This window comes from Ahaetulla prasina, chromosome 3, assembly GCF_028640845.1.
Source record: "Ahaetulla prasina isolate Xishuangbanna chromosome 3, ASM2864084v1, whole genome shotgun sequence".
Lineage (NCBI taxonomy): Eukaryota > Metazoa > Chordata > Lepidosauria > Squamata > Colubridae > Ahaetulla > Ahaetulla prasina.
The window spans coordinates 79,390,190-79,416,359 of NC_080541.1; the positions used below are offsets into that span (position 1 = coordinate 79,390,190).

The 26,170-nt window shown below is 39.3% G+C and overlaps 1 protein-coding gene across 2 annotated transcripts in view; it reads left to right on the plus strand.

Moving 5' to 3' along the window:
- NEDD9 (neural precursor cell expressed, developmentally down-regulated 9) overlaps nt 1-26,170 on the plus strand; it is a 77,751-nt gene that overhangs the window by 41,516 nt on the left and 10,065 nt on the right. The window lies entirely within an intron of this gene.

The window sequence follows — 26,170 nt, forward strand, 5'->3', positions numbered from 1 at the left end:
GGACAAAATCTGTGTAGTTTATCCATTTTTCTCTGCACATTTGTATTTTTAGAACACTATTTAATACTATTTAAAGTTTTTCTCCTGTATTTGTGTATATCCTTCTTCAGTGCTATTGTTTTTATATTGATTGAATGGTTGTGAAATTGCAAGTTCACTAAAATGTAGAATAAATCAGAAGTGGTTTGAAGTTAACCTGCAGAAGATTTGTGCAACAGTCTGCTTTTTTACTCTGCCCTGCTCTTGATATTTTTTTTTTTAATTATTATTATTATTATTATTATTATTATTATTATTATTATTATTATTATTATTATTATTATTATTATTGTTGTTGTTGTTGTTGTTGTTGTTGTTGTTGTTGTTGTTGTTGTTGTTGTTGTTGTTGTTGTTGAAATAAACAAGCCATGATTTTCATAATATAGTACAATATGGTGCAGTCCACTAACTTTTTCCTCAAAGAATGTAGCAATTATTATGAAGTAGTGGGAGGATTCGAGTCAGCTTTCTAATGGGATGGGAGGGGCTGCCCTTGAAGTGAGAGTACTGGGAGTGAGGGAAGATTTCCCAGGTAGATTATTTAAACATTTCTGTGAGTGTGAATGATTAGGAGACTCAGCAGGAATGCTCAGATAAACTATGTTTCCCAGGGTGCCTATAAACCTATTTGGAAAGCATTGCTGGTCAAGGGGGGGTGGGACTAGCAACGTGGTGTCTGTTGTCACTAATAGCTCATGACCCTTCTTGAGTCAGGGAAGTGGAATTGCTAAATACCTTAGCCCCAAACTGCTGCTAATAAATGCCAAATTGTATGCACAATTTGGTGGTAGAAACCCTCTGCAGGGTTCATGAAGACTGAAGCAGTAAATAAATTGATTGATTGAATGAATGAATACATCTAGATTCTGAAGGTAATTAATGAGAGTGAGAAAATTTGACCAACCTTGAAGTTAGCAAGGTTGAAGTTAGCAAGGTGTGCTCTTTCTTAAGGAGACCACTTTAATGGCACAGTGGTTAGAATGCAGTATTGCAGGCTAATTCACTGCTCACTGTCAGGAGTTCGATTCTGACTGGCTCAGGGTTGACTCAGCCCTTCCATCCTTCCGAGGTCAGTAAAATGAGGACCCAGATTGTTGGGGTCAATATAGTGACTCTGTAAATTGCATAGAGAGGGCCGTAAAGGACTATGAGGTGGTATATAAGTCTAAGTGCTATTGCTATCTCTCAATTCAGCTTTAGTAGACAACTTCCAGTAGGTTTTCGATCTTCCTCTTTTGGTTAAATTTCAGCTCCTAAATGAAGATTAGCTGGATCCTTTCCATTCAGGGTTCAGACTTGAAAATGGTAAAGAAACAGCATTGGCCATTCTCTTATATTACCTTTATTGAAACTTGGATAGAAACAATGCACTTGTAAAGCCCTATTCAGTGAGGTCCCAGGTGATCTTATGAACTATTTCCTTCCGCTTGTCCTGTATGATGACTGAAGGTTTTACTCCATAAAAAGTGATGGACACATGGATTTGAAGGCAAAATTTCTCTTTGGTGGCCTCAGCTCTTTGGAACACCAGTACATGTCCAGCTCCTTTTGTGTAGATCTTCTGCAAAGTGGTTGAAATGATTTTGTTCAGAAAAACTATTGAACTTTAGGAGTGTTGTTTGGGATTTTGATAATGCACCTTTCTGTATTTGCTCTGTTTTATGGGTTTAGCTGCATACTTTTATATTTTATGTTTATAAATTGTCCAGATCCTTATAAATAGTTCTTAGGGCCTTCTGAAAAGCCCTGAAAACAATAGAAAGCTCTGGGATCCCTGATAATATGAAGACTGCAGGGTGGTTGTATTGTTAGATCTTTCCTCTCATGGGCTTGTTAATTTATTATTTATTTTTATTGCTTTTCATATGTTAAAATCTTCTGATTCCTGTTTTTTTTTTTACGTAGAGTCACTTTGTGTGAGATGGGCAGCCATATAAATTTGGCAAACAAAGAAACAAATGAGGGGTTCTTGGTGCTCTCTGAGTTTGATTGTTTTCTTACAGACATTTCTACCAAACTAGATAATATCATCAGTGGTAGTTCTTGACTAGCAGTGATGATGTTAACTAGTTTGGTAATGAAATATCTGCCAAAAAAAAAAAAAAAAAAAGATCATTTCAACCCTGAGCTACAAATACTCTCCTTTGCAAATATTTAACAAACAAATATGATTTGAGGCTAATAAACAAAATATGGAATTCTACCTTAATTTGTTCACAAAATCTTAACCTACCCATCATAGATGAACCCAAATAACTAGAAAATGTAACGGGTTAAATCCATATAGCGATATAGCTATTTTATGTGATTTGGTTTGGGTTTAATTAATTGATAACCCCTATACCACGGGTCTCCGACCTTGGCAACTTTAAGACTTGTGGACTTCAACTCCCAGAATTCTGGGAGTTGAAGTCCACAAGTCTTAAAGTTGCCAAGGTTGGAGACCCCAGCCCTATACGATATATAGAGCTTTGATGATTCCTGACACTGTCCACTATCCCTCAGTGTATCACTGTTGCTAGGTATTAGATATGGAGAATAATAATTAGTAAGTTACATGTACATACATCCTTAAAAGGCTTAGTGTGATCAAGAATAAGTTTGATGATGGGGAAATCATTTTACTCTTTATCCTACACTTCTCTCTCCCCCCTTTTCCTTTTCCTATTTCTCCACTGTTTTCATTTGTATTTTTATATCTTGATAATTTTTATTAAAAAAATATTAAGAATAAGTCCAATGATAATGAACTGGATGCAAGTACTTAATTAGATGTAGTCGTAGTAGGTGCTACCTCACATCCCTGACATTTTATCTCAAATGAAAGGATATTTTATTCAAAAAGTTTTTATTGGTCAAAAAAGGTTTATACAAATACATATCAGGTATGGTAAATTTTCATTTTTCTTATACAAGATAAGAATTTTACTCAAATTTTTTACCACATACAACAGCCATATGGCAATCAGGTGACACGAAGTAGCTAAGTTTACAAATCTTAAATACGTAATAAAGAAGGGTCAAGAATAAACAGAATATCGTACAAAAGAGAATAAGGAAAACCAACACAATCCCAAATATCTTTATCACTTCCTAGTTTTGGATCTCAGAACTCTGGGTTCAGCCTGACCCAACTCCAGGGCCGCAACAGCGGCAGCCGCCTCCGCCCCATGGTCTATAACCTCCCCTTCTTCAATTCCTGGGTCATCTGATTCCAGGAGGGCTTTGTGTTCCTCCACGTAGGCCGTAGCCTCCGCAATTGTACTAATTTTTTTCGTAATGCCCTCCCGGAAAATCATCAATCCTCTGGCATCAGCCATCTGAAGCCCACTCCTTCTGGTACAATTTGCTTGACAAAAGTAATATTTCTTTCTCATTTCACGACCTGTCTGGGAATCTGCCTCAGAATGGCTATCTCCTGCCCCTGTAAATCAGTGCCCCACTCCTATGTTTTCTAAGAATTTCATCTCTCGTCTCTCTTCTCACAAATTTGACATGAACCTCTCTGGGAACTGCATGCGTGCATATTGTGAATTAACTCTATAAACTCGATCCACATCCCAATTCATGAAATCAACACCTCTCCCAAGAAATTCTCCCAACAATTTAGTCACAACATCTCTCAAATCTTCTTGGTCCACTTCTTCCAAATTTTGAAACCTAAGGAAATAAGACATTTTATCCATCTGTAGTCCAAGCACAGCATTGCCTGTCGTCTCCTCTCTTTTCTGCACTGCCCGCATCTCACCCTGCAGACCTTCCACTTTCTGCTTGTTTTCTGCTGAGACTTGTTGAGTATCCTTTAAATCCTTTTGGATAGTCACAATTTCTACTCTTATTTCCGTTTGGCCTCTTTGCAAATCATCCAATTTCTTGTCCATATTAGATAACTTTTCCAAAATTCTCTCCATCTCTCCAGCAGTTGGTCTCTGACCTTTTGCCATTTGAAAAAAAATTACAAAATCCTCAGGCAAGCACAGTATCCTTGTAATTTCCTCCGATCCACCAGGGGCACTCACAGGAGCAACGAGTCCAGAGTACAGTTAGTCAACCAGGAAGTCAAGGGAAGTGATGTCATCAAGATTCTCATAGTGAAGGCGGAAGCTGGACTCCACCACTGTTCCCCAGAGGAGGGGGCCTCAAACCCCCTCCTAAATTTCTCCATCACCTCTTCTCTCCAGAGCTCCACAAAACCGTAATCTTCTTATTTTAAGTTCTCCTCTCTCCAGAATGACTCGTGCTCCTTCCAACCGCAGGGGAGAAAACCCCGCACCGGAGCACTCCACTGCCACCGATATCCCTTCCTTCTCCATTTCTCAATTCTTCTCCGTTCCCTGTTCACCACCAGGCTGCTGCAGTTATAAATCCAAAGCCCCGGTGTCACCGGGCACAGCGGCCCAGGCGACGACCAAAATAATGGCCGTGGCCCGTGGCCTCCAGACCCCGCCGAGCCTAGGACGCGCCAGCATCGGTCCCCACAGTCCTGTATGTCGGCTGGGAGACCCCTGGCGGGCCGTCCGTACGGCAGGTGCCCTTTTCGGAACACCTGGCCCCTGAGGGCCTCGGCGGCGGCCGGATTCGGGCACTGGAGGCAGGAGAAGCCTCCAGACGACCGTTGCCGCTGGACACCGGAAGTCGTCTCCTAATGAAAGGATATTTTAGTCAGTAGAGAAGCTCAATGCATTCTTGAATGTGCGTCCATGGCACCATTTATTACAATGTTGTTTATTCCAGGTCTGAATCTTGGCACTGACAACAAATGCTGTGGCTGAGCTCTAGCTCATAATTAAATCCCCGTCAAAAGCAGCACAAAGGGATTGTGTATCGTAGCAAAGCCAGAGCCTGCTATTCGTTATTAAAAATGTATTTCCAAAATTGGTAGGCTACCAAGTGTTTAAAGTATCGTATCATAGACTAAATAGAAAGATAACTCCCATCAAAAGCATCTCTAAGATCATATAAACATCTCGGAGCAAACTGTTCAAAACTGTGCTTTCCATGAGACTGTGTTAAAACCCTTACTAAAAAGAAAGAAACTTCTCTTTTTTCTTCATCCCATTTGAGATTGGCAAAGGCTCACTCAGTAATGAGTCCCATCGTTCCATGTTCCCATGTCTTTCCTTCCAATTAAGCTGCAATCACAACCTCAATTAAGAAAGAGAGAGGAAGGGAAAAGATTGGGGGGAAAAAATTGTTTTTCCTCTGGCCTATTATTGTTTACTGCTGTTGTTCACATGCTCTTTGAAAGCCAGAGGCTGTGGTTATGGTGAAAGCAGCTAAATTTTGTTTGTTCTTTCTGCACAAGATATTTTAACATCAAAGGGAGAAAAACATCTGCACTATTTGAAGTTTGATTGTGAACCATTTTTTCCATTTGGAGAATACTTTCGCGCCCACCCCCCCACCATGTGCCCTCGTTTCAACCTTAGTCGCATAATGCCCCAATTTATTGCTACATCATTCTCAAAGTGAAGCTTACTTTAGAAAAGGAGGTCTAAACATCAACGTACAGTTTCATTTCTCATTTTAAATATGCCAAAATAGTTGTGGTTCTGGTGAGCAGGATGCTCTAATTCTTTGTTATCACTTAAATTTGTCAGGTTGTGTTTTTTTTCTTCAAATAGAAGCTATTGCTTTTATTCAGTTCTGGAAAATATTCTGCAAAAATGAGGTTAACATATAAAACAATGGTTTCAAAAGTTCACACTTTGATGGTGACAAAAGTATTGTCTTCAGACTGTTGGGCCCTATTAACAGCAAAAGTGTAAACTATCCTAAACGATTGATTTTAACTATCAACTAATCAAAACAGCACAAATTCTCCAAAACATTCCATCAAGCAATTTTGGGGTGCGGAAGACACAAAGACTCAAAGTAGGCCAGAAATCACAGCCACAAGATCTTCTTTCCAAAATCAGCTCCTAAACGCAGATTGTAGGCTGAATGCAGTAGCCATTAGTAGAAGTGCTTAGTAATAGGTGCTTTCAGATTACACATACAATTAATGCCTCTAATTGCTAGATATAATCTGATACTGATAATACTTCCCGTTGACTAATGTGTTCATTCCTTGATCTTCACCCTGAAACAGTTTTTAGTCTGTACTTTGGTTAATGGTCCATGAGACAAAAATTTATCAAACTCATCTGATTTCAAAAAATGAGAAGCACAGTTAGAGTTGAGTAGATTTCGATGGCATATGCTAGGAAATATCAGGGCTGAAAGCTAGATTAAAAGAAAGCAAAAGCAATTCACTTGTTATGAATAAAATAAAATAATAAAATAAAATAGTTGATCCCAGGAGCCAAACTCAATTTGAGGAACTCTTTACTTTTTAATGTAGTTATTGTTTTATTTGCTTCATGGACATGCAGTTAAAATGGATTGTTAAACAAAACTCAACCACATAAATTATACTAATACAAATGGGTGCATAATGTAGGTGCACTGATCATTTCAGTAATAGTTAGGAAACGGTGGTAATGTCCGTAAACTTAATAATCATATTAGATGGGTCAGAAGATACACAATCATATGTGTACAATGAGCACAGGTAGGGACTGAGCACACAGCCCTGAGAACCAGTGCTGAGCTTCAGGGAGGAAGATTATAAAAGGTATACGATAAAAAAAGATATTAAAAAAAACTTCTTTGCGGCCAGTCTGTCAGAAAGTCTTTAATCCAATCACAGGTGAGAGAAGGAAAATTCAAGTCAGTCAACTTTTCAATAAGGATGCTGGGCAGAATGGTGTTAAAGGGCGAGCTGTAATCTATGAAGAGCATTCTGATGTAGTTCCCGGGTTTTGCTAGATGACTCACTGCAGATGACTCACTGTAGGGCAATAGCAATGGCATCACCTGTTGACCTATTCAATGGTGGGATTCAAGTAATTTGACAACCGGTTCTCTGCCCTAATGATTTCTTCCAACAACCAGTTTGCCAAACTGCTCAGAAAGTTAACAACCAGTTCTCCTGAAGTGGTGCGAACTGGCTGAATCCCACCACTGGACCTATTCCCCCCGTAGGCAAACTGGTATTGGTCGAAATTTGGTGGAAGGCATAACTTAAAGCGTTGAAGAACCAGTCTCTTGAAGCACTTCATCACTACAGACATTAGTGCAATAGGTCTGTAGTCGTTCGGGCTATTAATGGAGTTATTTATTTTTTTAAAAAAGCTATAAATAAATAAATAATTAATCAACTACAGAAACACATTTTCGTTTCAGTAGAAGAGTTTTCAGCAGACTACAGAATACTGGATCAGGTGTAGAACTGGCAGCTCAGAGACCCAACTTCTACTTCACCCTGGAGGTTCACTGGATGACTGGGCCAATAATTCCTTTGCAGACCAACTTCCCTCCCGTGACAGTATGCTATAGTGGGAAGTAGCAGAAAGGAGGGGCTTGATATCATGAAGGAAATGCTGGGTCTAAATCAGGAGTGGGCAACCAAGGCCCCTTTACAACCTATGGACTTCAACTCCCAGAATTCCTGAGCCAGCATGGACCTGAAGAAGCTTCTTGGAGGAGAAGCAAAACATTTTCAAGGAAAAAAACCTCCCAAGAAAGTCCAGTTGCCTTTTGAAAAGCACCTCGGGGCAAGCGTGACATGGATGATTGAGAATCTCCATGGACATAAAGATGGCATAATTGCCTACCCTGGGTCTAAATTCTAAATTCAGAGTTCTCAAATCTTCTGCTCGAAATAAAATTCCCTATACAACCAGGCTTGAAATCTTAGGTCTAGAAAGCCTTGAACTACGTCGTCTATTTTTTGACCTATGCTTAGTTAACATAACATAACATAACATAACAACAGAGTTGGAAGGGACCTTGGAGGCCTTCTAGTCCAACCCCCTGCCCAGGCAGGAAACCCTATACTATCTCAGTCAGATGGTTATCCAACATTTTCTTAAAAATTTCCAGTGTTGGAGCATTCACAATTTCTGCAGGCAAGTCGTTCCACTTATTAATTGTTCTAACTGTCAGGAAATTTCTCCTTAGTTCTAAGTTGCTTCTTTCTTTGATCAGTTTCCACCCATTGCTTCTTGTTCTACCCTCAGGTGCTTTGGAGAACAGCCCGACTCCCTCTTCTTTGTGGCAACCCCTGAGATATTGGAACACAGCTATCATGTCTCCCCTAGTCCTTCTTTTTATTAAACTAGACATACCCAGTTCCTGCAACCGTTCTTCATATGTTTTAGCCTCCAGTCCCTTAATCATCTTTGTTGCTCTTCTCTGCACTCTTTCTAGAGTCTCAACATCTTTTTTACATCGTGGCGACCAAAACTGGATGCAATATTCCAAGTGTGGCCTTACCAAGGCATTATAAAGTGGCACTAACACTTCACGTGATCTTGATTCTATTCCTCTGTTTATGCAGCCCAGAACTGTGTTGGCTTTTTTAGCAGCTGCTGCACACTGCTGGCTCATATCTAAATGGTTATCCACTAGGACTCCAAGATCCCTCTCACAGGTACTACTATTGAGCAAGGTACCACATATACGGTACCTGTGCATTTTGGGTTTTTTTGCCTAAATGTAGAACCTTACTTTTTTCACTGTTGAATTTCATTTTGTTAGATAGCGCCCAATGTTCAAGTCTGTCAAGATCTTTCTGTAACTTGAGCCTATCTTCTGGAGTGTTGGCTATTCCTGCCAGCTTGGTGTCATCTGCAAATTTGATGAGTTCCCATCTATCCCTCGTCCAAGTCATTGATGAAGATGTTGAAGAGTACTGGGCCTAAAACAGAGCCTTGGGGTACTCCACTGCATACTTCCCTCCATGTGGATGTAGTTCCGTTGAGGACTACACGTTGAGTGCGGTTGGTCAGCCAGTTACGAATCCATCTGGTGGTGGTGCTGTCTAACCCACATTTTTCTACTTTATCTAGTAGTAGGTTATGGTCTACTTTATCAAATGCTTTACTGAAGTCCAAGTAAATTATATCGACAGCATTCCTCTGGTCTACTAATTTTGTCATTTTGTCAAAGAATGCGATAAGATTAGTCTGGCATGATCTGTTTTTGACAAACCCATGTTGGCTTTTGGTTATTACTTGGTTTGCTTCTAGGTGTTCGGTGGTTCGTTGCTTGATTATCTTTTCCAGAATCTTTCCAGGTACTAGGGTCAGGCTGGTAGGTCTGTAGTTTCCTGGATCTGTTTTTTTTTTCCTTTTTTGAAGATGGGAACTACATCAGCTCTTTTCCAGTCCTCTGGCAGCTCCCCTGTGCTCCAGGATCTTTGAAAGATATAGTTCAGTGGTTCTGAGATCACGTCTGCCAGTTCCTTCAGAACCTTGGGGTGTAATCCATCCGGTCCTGGTGATTTGAACTCGTCTAGGGTATACAGGTGTTCATAAGATTATTTACCAAAATGTTCTATCTGTAAATGAATAAGTTAATTTCAACCATAATAACAGAAAGGCCATCAATAGATTTAAACTCAATGTAATTCGCTCTAATCGTAATTGTAGGAAATATGACTTTTGCAATAGAGTAGTAAATGTCTGGAACAATCTACCCGATCCTGTTGTTAGTCTCTCTAATCCCCATACCTTTTACCATAAACTGTCTACCGTGGACCTTTCATGTTTCTTAAGAGGTCCCTAAGGGGGCGTGCATAAGCGCACCAGCGTGCCTACCATCCCTGTCCTACTGTTCCCAATTATACGTAATCATTTTATGTGTTTATGGCTATGTTTTGCCAATTTATATCCTTTTTTTGTGTGTACCAAAATTTTTTCATGTGTCCATGTTTGTGTCTACTCTGTTACTTGTTTTCTTGTATTTGTTGACAAATAAAATAAATAATGAATATAATCATACTAATAATAAATGAATGAATAAATGCCCTTTTTTTCCTTTCAAAACACTGTTTAACAGCACTTCCCCGAGGGCTTCAAGGACAATCCAAACAGAGTTTGTTAACTGAGATCTAACAGAACATCTGGCCAGTGCTGAGTGTACTTGTGAGCCAGATCCAGCTGCTAACTAGGCAGACATACCATTGCCCACAGCCAGCTCTTGGAGAACATTTAATGACAAGACTGGTTGGAAGAGAAGTTTCTGTTTTATTTAAATGTGGTTCCGTTTCTTTATCCTTTTCATAATGTAACCATTTGCAGAGCTCCACCGAATTTTATTCATCTTTACAAACAAGTTGTTTATTTGCAGTCATGTGCAACGCCATGCATAAAAGTACAGATATACATAATTACTAGCTACATATGCTCAGACAAGTGGCACAAACATTTGCTCAGATGATTAACTCTGTGTTGGCACCTACAGCATTAAACTGTTACCCTAACAGACGGCCGACATGTTTTTCTCTTTCTCTCTGGAAGAAATTCATGGAAGTCCTGGGCTTTTGCACTAAGTTTTATGGAAGGAGGTGCTTTAAAAAATCTTTCTTGTGGGCTGTGGCTGAGATGATTCTTCCAGGAAACTGTCACTCCACCCACATATATATATTTATTCTATGTGGAAACAATGTGAAACTAAAGCAAAACTTAATAACTAGAAATTATCTTCCATTAGGGTGATAAAACTCTTCTTAGGGCTAGGTGATATACAAGGGTGTTTTTTTACTCGTTGTGAAAGTGGCTAATTGTGAGTCAGAACTGTTGATGATTTCACCTGGTGGTTTTTGCTCTGAGGCTTGCAAAATGAAGGTTCTGAATGCTACAAAAGGCAGCAATCCAATAAAGCTAATCAACCATTTTGTTAAGTTAAATATAAATAAAAAATGGATTTTCACTGATGTATACAGATAGTCCTCGACTTGCAACAGTTTGCTTAGTGACCATTCGAAGGTAACTTAACAGCACTGAAATAAGTGACTTAAGACTATTGTTCACACTTATGACCGTTGCAGCATCCGCAAAGTCACATGATCAAAATTCAGATGCTTGGCTGACTCACCTTTATGACCGTTGCTGTGTCTCAAGGTCATGTGATCAACCTTTTGCCACCTTCTGACAAGCAAAATCAATGGGCAAGGAAGATTCACTTAACAACCGTGGTTCCTAACTTAACAGCTGCAGTGATTCACTTAACAACTGTGGCAAGAAAGGGGGCAAAACTCGTTTAACAACTATCTGACTTAGCAACAGAAATTTTGGGTTTCATTTTGATCATAAATCGAGGGGTTATGATAATAATTGGGACTGGGACTGCCATGTCTAAGCATTTCGGTGATAAAATGCAATGTCACATGATCACATCATTTAACGACAGCAGTCCCATTATTCTTATAACCCTTGGACTGTGTGCCTTGTTAAGTGTGGAAGAGATGGTAGTATTAGACAGAGGATTGCCTGGGTGGGCATGTACTAGGGAAGTGGGTAGGGGGTGCTATGGGCAGACTTGTGCTACAAAGCACAAGTTACCGAGTGTTACCGAGCACAAGACCTTCAATTCTGTGGCGAGGTTCTGCAGGAGAAAAAACAGTTTGCTAATTAGTTTATTTTGCAAAATCAAAACAATCTCTTTGCATGCAAATGTCATCCCATTTGCTATTGTTCCAGTTTGGTGAACATTGAAAGGATTTTTAATGTACATTTTATAACACAACTTAAGTTGCTGCAGGTTTCAGTGTTAACCACATTCTGAAAGTTGGAGAGAACATTGGATTCTTTCATTAAGAACCATTTGTTTTAATTACATTGTGTACTATTTTTAGAAACTGCCATTTAACAGTTCATTTGGCCTATAGCAGGAAATAAAAGAAAGCACCCAAAACTCTTCAATCCTGATGCTAGTTCTTGCTTAAAACATTAAAACAAGTATAGGCAGAAATGACCTTTGTTGAGTCATGTTATATCATCATTTCCTTTTGACCTTGAACAGGGTTAAAAGAATACAAGGAAGCAAATTTTGTTTATCAAGTATTTCCTTCTGAATAAAATACTTCAAATAAGTATTGAAAGTCTTTGGACAGGTGTAACAAACAATGTATATTAAGCATTATAATATGATAATGCTTATATTGTAATACGATAATGCTTATTATAATATAATGCTTATATTATAATATGATGATTCTTATTATATTATAATATAATATGATAATGCTTATTACATTATAATGTGGAATTGCAATGACCCAAAGGTGCTTTTTCAAGAGGCAACTGGACTTCCTTGTTTTTCTTTGAAAGTGTTTCGTTTCTCATCCAAGAAGCTTCTTTAGCTCTTGGGCGTAAAGAGATTTTTGGACTTAGAGAGATAATAAGAACCATCTCATGTCCTATGCTTATCTCCCAAGGTCTGGTACAATTTCTGAGTAAGTCACCATGTTAATCAAAACGCCTGTATTATTACTTTACATGATTGGAGAAATTAAGAGAACGTAGGTTACTTTTATGTACATCTGTGATAAGGATATAGGTACTCCTATGTTATGCTATTGAACGTTTCTAATTTTTTTCCCTACCTTCTGCAGTTCTCTCTTGGCAATCTCCCTCACAATCTTTCTTTGAGGACTCCCCAGCTCTTTAGACAAGATGTGGGGGATGTAGGAGGACTTCAAAAGAAGGGGAATCTTTCAGCCTGCTAAATGTTATTCCATCCATCAGCAAGAGAATACAGTCACACGTTGCCATGGTGCTTTTCAGGCTCTTAGGAGACACATGAAAGAGGTCTAAATAAATAACTAATCTTGCCAAATGCACCACCTTGTTTGGACTTGCCCACTTCTACAACTCTGCACAGTTATCACATACTTAGATAGTGTTCTGTAATGATTAAAAGAATAAGGGAACCCGAACCCTGTTCAAAGTTCACTGCAGCTATAAACTCTGGAGAACAATCTTGCTGTTTGTAATCCATTCCTGGCCCTTACCCACAGTATCAGCCGAAGAGCTGAAACAGTTAACAGTGTGATGATTTATTACTGTATTGTTTCTTGATCTAGCTTTTGTTGTGTTATCACTGTTTTATTGCAACCGTGCTGTAGCAGTCCTTCAGTCCAAGGCTGGATAATTTTCTGATGGCTAGTCTGCACTTAGGGAAGTCCAAGCGAAGTGAGTGGAGCTATACCTCATGCCTCCCACCAACCCGTACGCTCACACAGGGAGGGACTTCTCAGGGTGCCGTCCGCCAAACAATGTCGGCTGGCGGCCCCCAGGGGAAGATCCTTCTCTGTGGGGGCTCCTACTCTCTGGAATGAAATTCCCCCTGGTTTACGCCAAATACCTGACCTTCAGACCTTTCGCCGCGAATTGAAAACACATTTGTTCATTCGCGTGGGGCTGGCTTAAGTTTTTTCTTAAATTGCTTAAATTTTTAAATTCTAAATTTTATTCATGTTTTAAATTGGGGTTTTTAGATTTTAAATATTTTAATTTTTCGGCCAATTGTATAATAAGTTTCTTAATTTAGTTTTTAATTGTATATTGTTTATGTTTTATCCTGGCTGTACACCGCCCTGAGTCCTTCGGGAGATGGGCGGTCTAGAAATCCAATAAATAATAATAATAATAATATATATATTTTATTTTTTTCCTCAGTTGGTGGGGAGAATTTTATGGGGATCCCATGGGATTTGGGGCTTTTATTCTTTTAAAACACGGTTAAACATTTTGTAAGATGGGATGTGCAGTTATAGTGTGGCTTCTGCCTCATGGTTTGGAGAAATTATGGCATTGATCTGAACCAATAGTAGTTAACCTGCAAAATAAACCTGTGGTTCTTTGTGAATATGTTTCATTTAGGGATTGCAAAATTAAGTGATCCAAAACTGCCCATTTCCCCCCAAGATTATACTATTTTGTGGAAAGGGATGGGGTGGGGTGGGGTGGGGGCATTCAGCAATCTCTAGAAGTAAATCTTCCAATCTACAAGAGGTTTGACGAATGAATCAGATGGTTCTGATTCATCCAGAACATTAGGTCCAGAACTTCTTAAATAGGTTTGGACAATTTAGTTTTGGAAAACACTGAAACCCCCCCCCTCCCTCTCATGTTATGATCCAAAGGGAGGTAGAATATTCTAGAGTTCTCCAGAAGATCCGTTCCTAGATTGATGAATTTTGTGTAGGTTTTGTTCAAGTTGTTAAGTTGTTGTTTAAAGTAAGGCTGTGCATCTCTTTGGATTTGATTTGGAAGAAATGCTTTGGACCATGCAAGAATGCCAATGCAGCATCTGTCTGCAGTGAACAGTTGCATCTGCTTCCAGGATTGCATTGCTGTTGAAAAATATAAAAGATACAGCAGCTTTAATGAGCCACCAATACATTGGGTGTTTTTTTTTAATTGAATCTGAAACATTGCACAACCCTACTTTAAAATTAAAAGCATGTTCAGGATGCTGTAGTAGCTACTCATTCTCACTGCCAGTGATTTTCCATGATAAGCATAAACTGTATCAGAGCCTTAACATAATAGTGATATGTTTGTTCTTCTCTTCTGTATTTGTGCTGCTTCTCGTCTGACTCCACAATGATAATTCCATTGGAATTCCATTTAGGAAAAAAAAATATCTAACCAAGAATATTCTGAAATAAGAATGGGTCCAGTTCTCCACTTAAATGACACCTTTGTCTACATTTTTCCATGAAACTGATTTTTAGCTATGTTGAAAGAACATTGGATTAGCTAGACCATAAGTCCAATCGTGCAAGACATTTCTCCAATGCTCTTCTGTTCTTCTATATTAGGCAACAAAAAGGAAGAATTCCTCTCACTTTTCCTTGGGTAAGGAAAAAGGATTTAATGAACCACAAAGTTGGATGCCTGACACAGTACATGCACCGTCAGCATTTCTCTTGCTAACAGAAGACAGAGCTGGCACCAGAAAAGCCCCAGTCACCACTTTTGGAGAAGGAACAACTCTGATAGGCAACCAGCTTTGTTCTTTTTTAAAAAATTCATTCCTATATGCTTCAAGACTGACACATGTACGCTACTTGCCTCAGCAGAGTCAAAATAACACTTGTCGGTTGTTTTGCCCAGCAGAAATTATCACAGAATTTAGCAATTGTCAAAGATATCAGAGGAGGAAAAGGGGTTGTGTGTACACCATCTGGTTTCATTAATGCATAAACAAGTTTAAAAATCTGGTCTGAAAGGCACAATTTTTTAAGAACCAGATGACCACAGGCATTCGGAAAGAGAAGGGGAGAAATGAAAACCTTCAGTTCCTTGACGTTTCTCAGGAAACAGATTCCTGCATACCAGAAAGTCGAAAGCAGGGAGGGCAAAGAGACAAGTGGGGAGGGAATATGTTTTTTCTTCTTCTTCCCATTTCCTTCCTCTGGGAGTTCATTATTTTAAATGCTACTTTACAAAATGAATCTATGGATCATTCGCTTCTTTAAACATAAATCTCACCGGGAGACCAAGAATGGGTACAACCATAAGTGATGGACAATAGACTAGAGGATATGTGCCAGCCCCATCCTTATGCCAGCTATGCCCAGCTACCACCCAGGTCCAAGGAGGCGTTGAAATTCTAGTTCAATCTCAAGACCAGTTCAGATCTTTCCAAAGCTTTTTTTTTCTGCGAGGCTGGAACCCGCACTGTCCTGGCAATAGCTGGTAGGAAAAAATAACGTACGTTGAGTAACCCACATGGATCCTTCCCATGCTTGCATTTTTCAGGCCCCCAAGAGGGGCACAAGCATGGGAGAAATCCACAACTATTTGACCAACCAGCCAACCAGCCAACCAACCCAGCTTCTTCCAAGCCTTTTAATCTACCTTTGCCAAGTCTTTTTTTTTTTTAACTTTTACTTTATTTTGCTTGATTCACGGTTATGGATGATCGCTGCATTTTATTTAAAAGTCTCCCTGAGAATTAGTGATAGAGGATATCCTGCAGAAACCTAAGAACAGAAATAGGACCTGGAGAATTAAGTGGGCTTGAAATGCAGTAGAGAAAAATAATTGATTTTTGATCTTGGAAAGAATAGGAGAATCCACCAGCCTTGTCTGCCTGTTTATCTGATTTGTATAACCAAATACAAATAAAGTGAGATAATTAAAACAAAGTATTGGTGAAACATTAAAGACAATTAAAAGATGAAAAATAAACAAAAATATGGGAAAGTGCATTCCAGATCTAACATAGCCATTTTTCAGGATCCTTGTTTCCCTGGGATTCCCAGGGCTTGTTGGCAAAACCGTCTTTTAAGAGATTTTTTTCTTAATGCAGCAAATCTGGATCTATGAATGATGAAGTAGCTCCAGAATATCTTTTGATTGGCAGCCTGATTTACTTATTTACAAAGGATTGTGATGTGCAAATGTAAGAACAGACTCATAAACCAAGACGTAAAATTCCAGTACATTTCTGTAATGGAATTTTATCACTGCTAGGCTTGCAGGCTGCCCCAGTCATTTGTAGAAGAGGCCACATTTATGTCAGGGGGAGGATCCTAGGAGTGGGAGCTCCTATGTTTCTTAATTCTTCCCCCCTCCCCCTTCCCCATGCAGTTCTCTCATGGGGTGAGTATTCTCAGCAGAGCCTTTGTAAATGACCAGATCTGGGGAAGCTTTGCTTGGTCTTGATGCTGCACTGTAATGGACTTCAGAGTACTTTGAACCAGTCATTCTCAGAGGCACACTGCATTTTTGGGCTCCCCTCCCCTCCCCCCCCTCCCCGCAAATAAGGTGTTTGCCAGAAATATAAAACAAGACCCATAGTGGCATATGGGTTGCTTTCTTGTTAGAATGCAGTACTGCGGGCTTCTTCTGCTGACTGTGGGCTGTCAGCTGTTCGATTATCACCAGCTCAAGCTTGACTCATGCTTCCATCCTTCCGAGGTTGGTAAAATAAGGACTCAGATAGTTGGGGGCCAATATGCTGACTCTGTAATCCGCTGCAAAGCATTGTGAAGCGGTATATAAATCTAAGTGCTATTGATGTACTTGCTGTTCCTAGGCAAGATGTAAGAATATATGGAGCAGGACAGAGGCTCCATTATATTTGGTTGTATAAGCATTTTTCTTCCTGACGGCTTATAGCTTTAGATGGACCCCCTAATAAATACGGGACAAAAATCAATCCCTTTTACTCTGGGATTATTAAGACAAAGGTTCAGTCTCCGTTTTGATATGATTAAACCTCTGGGAGACTCGTGCTCACCTTCAAATCACACCTGTTTCCTGTTGATTCCCTGGACACTCCCTGCAGTTTTCTTGGCAGGTTATCGGAAGTAGTTCACCATTCCCTGATTCCTAAGGTTGAGAGCAGGGGTGAAATGCTCCCGGTTCGGATCGGATCGCCTGATCCAGTAGCGATGGTGGCGGGTGGTTTAGAGAACTGGTAGCAAAAATCCCTGCCCGCCCCCATGCCCAGCTGAGCCACACAAAACCCACATCAGAGGGTTGTTTTTTGTTACTTTTAAAAGCATTTTTTTTCTTTGGCTGAAAAAATGCTTTTAAAAGTAAAAAAAAAAGCCTCTGAGGATCGCACGGCTCAGCTGGGATCGTCAGAACCCTTTAAAAGCATTTTTTCTACAGCCTCTTCAGCTGTAAAAAAATGCTTTTAAAAGGGTCTGGTGATCAGGCAACTCAGCTGGGATTGTCAGAACCCTTAAAAGGCTCCTCTGGTGATCCCAGCTGAGTTGCCTGATCATCAGAGGCTTTTAAAAACATTTTTTTACAACTTCTTTGGCTGAAGAGGTGGTAGAAAAAAAACAAGTTGGCCATGCCCATCCAGTCACATTACCACCACCACCACCAAGCCACACCCACAGAACCGGTAGTAACAAATTTTACATTTCACCCCTGGTTGAGAGGGAATGGCAGCCCAATGCTTGCAGGGACCCAGTATGTGTTTTTTTGGGAAAGCAGGCACACCTAACCCTAACCCATGCCTCCCATACTCTTGAGGCAGCTCAACATCTTGCTTAATGACCGTCATGACTTGCAAAAGTAATGGGCAAGCTCCACATTAAGCTTATGAGTCGAGGACTAGTGGTTTTATCAAAGAAGTCAATCATATTTGGTGTGGCCTGTTCTTAACAAACCCATGCTGGCTTCAAGGGATCACCTTGTTCATTTCTAGGTACTCACAAACCGTCCGCTTGATGACCTTTTCCGGGATTTTTCCAGGTATCGACGTCAAGCTGACCGACCTGGATCCACTTTTCCTCCGTTTATAAAGATTAGATTCACACCAGCTCTTTTCCAGTCTTCTGGCAGTTCCCCCATGCTCCAGAAGTTCTCTAAAGAGTTCATTCAATGGTTGTGAGATCGTATCTGCCAGCTCCTTCAGAACTCAGGGGGGGTACTGAAAATAAATCTGCAAAACTGTCCAAACAACAGAATTTGTCAAAAGTGCTGCAGCCCAAAGGCATGGGAGATAGAAAAGCTCTGGATCCACCCTTTTATAAATTATATGAAAAAGGACAAAAAGGCAGTCATTATAACTCATTAAAGATGCTAATTTTTATTTTTTTATTTTTTTATTTATTTATTTGTCACAACAATATATGTAGGAATCATACAAAAGATTATATAGTATATAAACATATATGGGTAAATATAAGGAGGTATAAGCATATATATAGAAAGAAGAAAAGAAAAACAATAGGACAGGAACGGTAGGCACGTTTGTGCGCTTATGCACGCCCCTTATGGTCCTCTTAGGAATGGGGTAAAGTCAATAGTAGAAAGTTTTTGGATAAAGCTTTTAGGATTATGGGAAGAGACCACAGAGTCAGGTAAAGTGTTCCAAGCACTGATGATTCTGTTACAGAAGTCATATTTTCTGCAATCTAGATTAAAGCGGTTGACATTAAGTTTAAATCTATTAGTTGCTCTAGTATTATTGCAATTAAAGCTGAAGTAGTCTTTAACCGGAAGGACATTACAATAGATGATTCTGTGAGTTTAGGCCTTGTCGAAGGCGACGGAGTTTCAAGTTTTCTAAGCCTAGGATTTCAAGTCTGGTGGGATAGGGTATTCTATTGTTTTCAGAGGAATGGAGAACTCTTCTTGTAAAATATTTCTGGACACGTTCAATTGTATTGATGTCAGAGATGTGGTGAGGGTTCCAAACAGGCGAGCTGTATTCTAGAATTGGTCTAGATTCTTTGGCCCACCTAGTAAGAAGGAGGGACTCACTGGAGGAGAGCCTAATGTTGGGAACAATTGAGGGCAAAAGAAGAACGGGACAATAGAGAATGAGGTGGCTGGATGGAGTCATTGAAGCAGTAGGCGTGAGCCTAAATGGACTCCAGAGGATGGTAGAGGACAGGAAGGCCTGGAGGAACGTTGTCCATGTAGTTGTGATGGGTCGGATATGACTTCACGACTAACAACAACAAAAGATGCTAATATTTGGTGAGAAAATATTTAACTCCAGTACATAGGGATTAAGAAACAAAACAAACAAAAGAACTGCAAACATTATATCAACAAGGGATGAAAAACTTCACTTGCATTAATGAATCCTGTATTTTTTTTGGTGGGGGGGGAATCTTACAGATTTGGAGGGTATCTATCAAGTTGATTTACAAAGACATTTAAAATTCCAAGTAGACTATTTTCATGTGCTTCTAAAAATAAGACCGCAGATCATTTTGCAGTGAGGTTTTGAATCTTAAGACGACATAGAAGTTGTTGGTTATTGATTTTAAAAATGCTTGTGATCACCTACCCAAGACAGTAGATTGAGAATGCAATTCCTGTGGAATTACAAAACCAGTCATGGCAGTAACTGGAGGGAGACAGTTTGCTGTAGTAGTTAAGGCGCCAGGCTAGAAACCAGGAAACTGTGAGTTCTAATCCTGCCTTAGGCATGAAAACCACCTGGATGACTTTAAGATAGTGATTCACTCTTAGCCCACAATTTCAGGCCCAGGAGAGAAGCTGGATCAATGAATCAACACTGGATTGTTTTTTAAAAAAATCATTTTCAATTATTTTACTTCAGTGATAAATAATTATAGCAGCAAAACTAACAGTCTCCTAAAAAGTATTTACAACACTAACTCTATGGGATAGATGATAGAGCCTTTCACAACAGATGATTTGACTATTTGCAAAGATTACTGTATTTTTCGGAGTATAAGACGCACCTTTTTTTCCCCCTAAAAGGGGGTGAAAATTTAGGTGTGTCTTATACACTGAATGTAGCTCCTCCCACCCACTGGCCCCCACAAATTTGGCCTCTGCCTCTCAGCAATTTACCTCCTTGCAGCAAGCAGCAAGAAGAAACAGCCCATTTCAGCTTCAGCACAGCCTAATTAGCACAAGTTGATTGCTGGATCGCTCGGGCCTCTGCTGCTTGCTGCAAGGAGGTAAATTGCTGGGAGCAGATTTTTTGTGTGTGCTAATCAAGCTATGCTGAAAACAAAAATGAAAGTAACAGCTATTTGCTATTTGCTGCAACAAACAAAATTGCTGGGAGGCGGAGGCAGAGGCAGATTTCTTTTTCTTATTTTCCTCACCAAAAAAGGTAGGTGCATCTTATACTCCAAAAAATACAGTAAATATTCACCCAGGTTTGGGCTAACTCCTAGAACTCCTCCTTAGAGTGAACAGCAAGCCTTTAAGGATAAATACAAGGAAGAAAGGGTATCCCTATTTGCCAGGGGTGTACATTTTCATTTTATTATTCCTAAGAAAATATTAATGTCCAGAAATGCATATGATACAAGTATCCTTGGATAGGATTCAGAGTAGCAGATTTCAAAACTGCCGTGACTGAGAATTTTTCTTTATGGTTTGTATTAGCAGCTGGACACTAAACTTCCAAAGATTAAAATGTAAGGTTACCCTGAAATTAAGCTTTTGTTTCAAATTATCTTTTACCTCTAAGGGATAGTTTGTAACACCACAGGACCTTGTTGGTTATATAAAAAATGTTGCAAAAATGTTTCAGTAAGATCAGAGTTAATGGATGTTCCCTCTCTCTCTCTCTCTCTCTCTCTCTCTCTCTCTCTCTCTCTTTTAGCACAAAAAGGCTTTAGTTCCAGAGCAGGGTTTTTTTATAAATTAGTAGGTCAGACAGCTTGTCACGGAGGGATACAGGTAATCCTTGATATATGATCACAATTGGGACCAGAATCTCAGATGTTGAGCCAAATGATCATTAAGCAAGACATCGAATGATTGCTGTGCTCAACAACCACAATCCCAATGATCCCGGTTGCAGTCATTAAGCTATCTCGCGTATTGTTAAGTGGATGGTCCCAAGTAAGAAGCACAGAAGTGCCTCAGGACTGGGGATGGGGGGCAAGGAGACCTTGGGAAGCTCCACTCAGGAACTGAAAATCCTCATTGTCCTAATCCAAGCAGGATTTCCAGTCCCTGAACAAAGAGATACCCACATACAGCCTGTGTTAGGCCTCCCAGGACCTTCCTCCTTCATCTGACCCCATACTTCTTAGCTTTTTGTGCACCCTCTCTACTCTCTGTTTGAATTTTTGGCTCCTTCTTGTGACCGAGGGCTGGCTAAAAGAACTGCCTACCGAATGAGTTCTGTTCCTCTCCATATGCAGAGGGGAACTCCTCTGACAGGGTGCAGAGCTGAGCTCAAATCTTTAGGATTTGAACTCTGTTTTTGCATCCTATTGAAGGCCTTCAGTTTCCTCAGGAGGCAGTTCTTTTAGCCATCCCTTCAGGCGAGAGGAAACCCTATTAGCAAGAAGCAACAGCTTGCAGCCTTGCAACAAGATTGCAAATGGTGATCACCTGATTACAGATTGCTTGGCAACCAGTCGTAAGTGTGAACAACTGGGTTGCCAAACACCCAGATTGTGATCACATAACCCTGGGAATGGTAATGCAACGTTTTGCAATGGCTGTCGTAATTCCAGACCATTGTTAAACGCACAGTCGTAAGTTGAGGACTAATTTCTATTATTTTGTACATCAGTCTTAAGAATAGACTTGACTCCAAAATTGCATGTATGTTCAAAGGAGTGAGAGAAACTGAAACAGCTTGTGGCATTTGTGTTTCCTGTGTGTTTGTGTACATTAACACATTTGTAGGGTCATAAAGGCATACATAAAACACAGATTCACAGTATGTGGTTGGTTGACTAAGTTGATGTACCAATCAAATGGCTGCATGCAGCTAAGCACTTCAAGTGAAACCCTTGATATGAAATATCATCATCTTTAATGGGCAGCCTAGCTTTCTGCATTTCAATGGCAAATAAGGATCTGAGAATATTCATGTCACTTTTATTTAGACTCCAATTTTGTTGTGTCTGTATGAATTTAGGCCAGGGAAGAAATCTTGCAAGTTTTATGTCAAGCACTTTGCTTCTAGCACATCTGAATAGCAGGGTAGATAGAAATTGTTCTCTAAAGTGCCAAAATGTATTCAAATCTTTTGAAGACCCTAATCTAAAATAAAACTTCCTTTCTTAGAAAAGTCAAGCATTCTTGCTACCTGTGTTTCTAAATGAGGCGATGACAAAGAAAAGCAACTACTTTTATAGCAGTGCCTATTGCCCCAAGGATAGACATCTGTTTTGCAAAATATATGGAGCTAGAAGACATGTTGATACTTCTAATGACAGTTTCCTTCTTGCCTGCTTTATTAAGCATTTTATTAAGTGCTTTTCCCTCAGATTTTTCAAGTCCATTTTTGCAACTACTCATGTGGATTTTTGGGAAACAGATTGAACAAATATGGATTACCCAAACTTCAGTTAATTAAATGCATTTTTTATTTTATTTTTTTGGCATACAGAAGGTTTAATCCCTGACGTTGCTTGTTGAACGGGCCATACATTTGATGATGGGGAAGACTTTTTCCAGAAGCACTGAAAAGCTGGATGGAGAATTAGTCTAAACCAGGGTGGATTTGATTTAAATCAAGTCGATTTAAATCACGATTTAAATCACTAGTAAAAAGGCTTGATTTAAATCAACTCAATTTAAATCATAATTTTTAAAGAGCTCCTCCTCTGACCCACTGTTGATTCAGCAACGGTCCCAATATTGCAGAATATACAGCCTTAGCTACATAACTAAGCTCCATTTCATGCTGAATAAACTAAATTATTAATGTATCTTAAATAGAAAACTATCTTTAGATAGATTTTTACTCCAAAAGCATTTTATTAAAATAAATTTAATAAAAATGTTAAAAATACTTTAAATTAAAAAAAATCCTATTTAAAATTTAAAAATCTGATTTTATTTATTTATTTAAAAAATAATCGATTTTTATCCACGCTGGTTTAAACAACTAAAGATATAATCTTATAACCTGAATCATTCAAGTGTAAAACCAGATTTATTGAAAAATGGTTAGCCAAACCATTCCACCTATCTCAAAGGGGAAGCCATAATATTTAATATAATAATTCAGAAAAACCACCATGCTGTATTTTAACACCAAACTTTAATCTACGATTACATTTAAACAATGTTTATTAAATAATTATTTGGTTAGTTTCTACAATACGGTATACCAATTCTGAGTTCAGATATAACCATTTATGGTAAGAGAATTAGTGAACTAACAGCAAAGCATGATTCAGTTACGATTATTTTCCAAAAATCTTTATTGGCATAGATTTGTATGTCAGCTAGACTGGAATAAACTACTTTTGATTTGTATGAACTGGTTTACTGTGAATGCACACTAAAAATAGGTTTATGAATAAATTCTGCTTACATTTTCCCCAAACACATACATTAAATCTAGTGTTTTTCGCTACCTATTTGAGAAAATCAAAGGAATTCCCCCTAAGTCCTCTCTTGTGAAAATAAGCAATTCATTGATTAACTATCTGTTTTCAGACACATGTTAGTTTTGTCCCTGGATTCAGTGTGCAGTATATAATGTTTACTGTTTATGAAGTATCAGTTTATTCTATAAACACTATTTATAGATGGCTTTATAAGTTTTTAAAGGCAAACAAAACTAACAAGTTGCCATTCATTGACAATTTCGATATGAATCCATCATTTTTTACCCAAGATTAGTATGAAACTATAAGGTTGATTTCTTAGAATAAATTAAAACAGAGGTAAAGCAATTAGCAATTGTATCATTAACTTTTTAAAAATGTATTGCAAATTTGGAATGCCTAGTCCAGATTGGCAGAAAAGGCAGAAGGATTTGACTTCACTATACTTCCAATCCATTTTTCTCCTTCCCACTCCTAACTTTCACCTGCTACTTGTAATTGTGGGAGGGCGGTGTGGGCTGAATCAGTCCAAATTGTAATCACACTGACTTTGAATTAAAATTAACCACATTCCAGTTTAGCATGTCAATTGAACTCAATCTGTGATTTTAGTTGATAGTTCAATGTGCCACATGAACAATATGTCAATTAGGCTAATTGAGCCTACTGTGATCAAGTTAATCATAAGAAAAATAATGTTCAAACAGAGCCATTCATTATGATCCAATACAGACTCACCAGAATTGCAGTGTTCGTGGCGGGGGGAATCTATGAAATTATTATTTTGTAATGGTCTACAGTTCCTTGGACATATAAGCACAGCTCTCCAAAGGGAGCCAATTGATTCTCACAACATGCCTAACTTGGATAGCCACAACTGAGTCATAGCCCAGTTTCTGATGAATTTCGCAGCTCATAATCAGACTAATTGGCCAAAAGTTGCTTTGGGGGAATACCAAGTTCTTACCCACTTCCTCCAGCTCTGTCTGCATTTTATGAATCCTCGAATTGGCAAGATATCCTTACATCACTAATAGCAATAGCGTTTAGACTTATATACCACTTCAAAGTGTTTTATAGCTCTCTCTAAGCAGTTTCCAGAGTCAGCATATTGCCACCAAGAACCTATGTCCTCATTTTTACCGATCTCAGAAGGGTGGAAGGCTGAACCAACCTTGAGCCGGTGAGGATCGAACTGCTGGCAATCAGCAGAATTAATCTGCAATACTGCATTCTAACCACTGCGCCAACTCTGCTCTTACCACTCTCCTACAAATAAAACCCAAATAGAAAAGGACATGCTGCAGTCAACCAATTTTAAGCAGGCGTGTTCTTTGGCTATCAAGACTTGGCACTGAGTTTTATAATGAAGCAGCCATTCTGTATCTCTGTTTCATTTCCTTGGAACAGTGACAGGGCAGAGGAGGGGCAGAAAGGATTCTCTTCCTGGATTCCCAGCACATGGCCAGACTGGGGGAAGATGCTTGATCCAAGGGATTAGATCCTGAATTGACCAGGGTTCTGGGTTTGCACAGGCCACTTGATCCAGAAATGATCCAGCACAAATGTGTCGTACAAATGCCAACTTGCTGTTCTTGCTTCTGTCTGGGTTGTCATCCCAAATTCAGGCTGGTCCTAAGATTCACTAGGATGACTGACCCTGTGAAAAAGAGATGCTGATTTAATGGTTTAGTTCAGTGCTTCTCAACCTCACATGTTAAATGATAACATTTAAGGCATGTGGATTTCAACTCTACAGAATGCTGCTGGCTGGGAATTTCTGGGAGTTGAAGTCCATGTATCTTAAAGTTGCCAAAGTTGGGCAACACTTGTTTAAAAGTAGATTTGTCATAAATCATAAGTAAATTTATACTTAATATAGCTGGCGTAGGACGCTATAACTAAGCTAATGAGTACTTCCATAATATTACCTGTTTCCTGACAAGTTCTTGTCTTTATTATTCACACATTGTTTCTTGTACATACATTTTAAACACCTAAAGCAGCTTCCCCAACCTTATTTTCTCCAGCTGCACTGGGGGTATAAATCCAGAGTCCATAGTCAGCATGGCCAAAATACCAATTGGAAATTGTAGCACTATATAATCCCAATACTCCAGTGGTGGGTTGCTACCGGTTCACTCTGGATTGGGCGAACCAGTAGTGGTGGCGGGAGGCTCCACTCACCCACCCACCCGCAAGCGCACACGCACCCACAAGCGAACTGGTAGCGACGGGTTTTGAAACCCGCCCCTGCAATACTCTGGAAGACATTCAATTGGGAAAAGTCTAATCTAGTACCTAAGGCACTCCTGAAGTCACTGAAATTCACTCCTCTTCCTCAAAGACTTTAGGCCTAGTCTCCTGTCTCAGAAACCTCAGTTTCCCATGGCCGCCTGAGATCAGTCTGTCAGCTACATTGAATTTGCTCTGCCAGCTAATTGCTTGTGTACAGATTGAGTAGAAAAAGTAAGTAAACAGAGTGATGTCATTTGTTACAAATGATTGACATGAGCTAAACTATATATC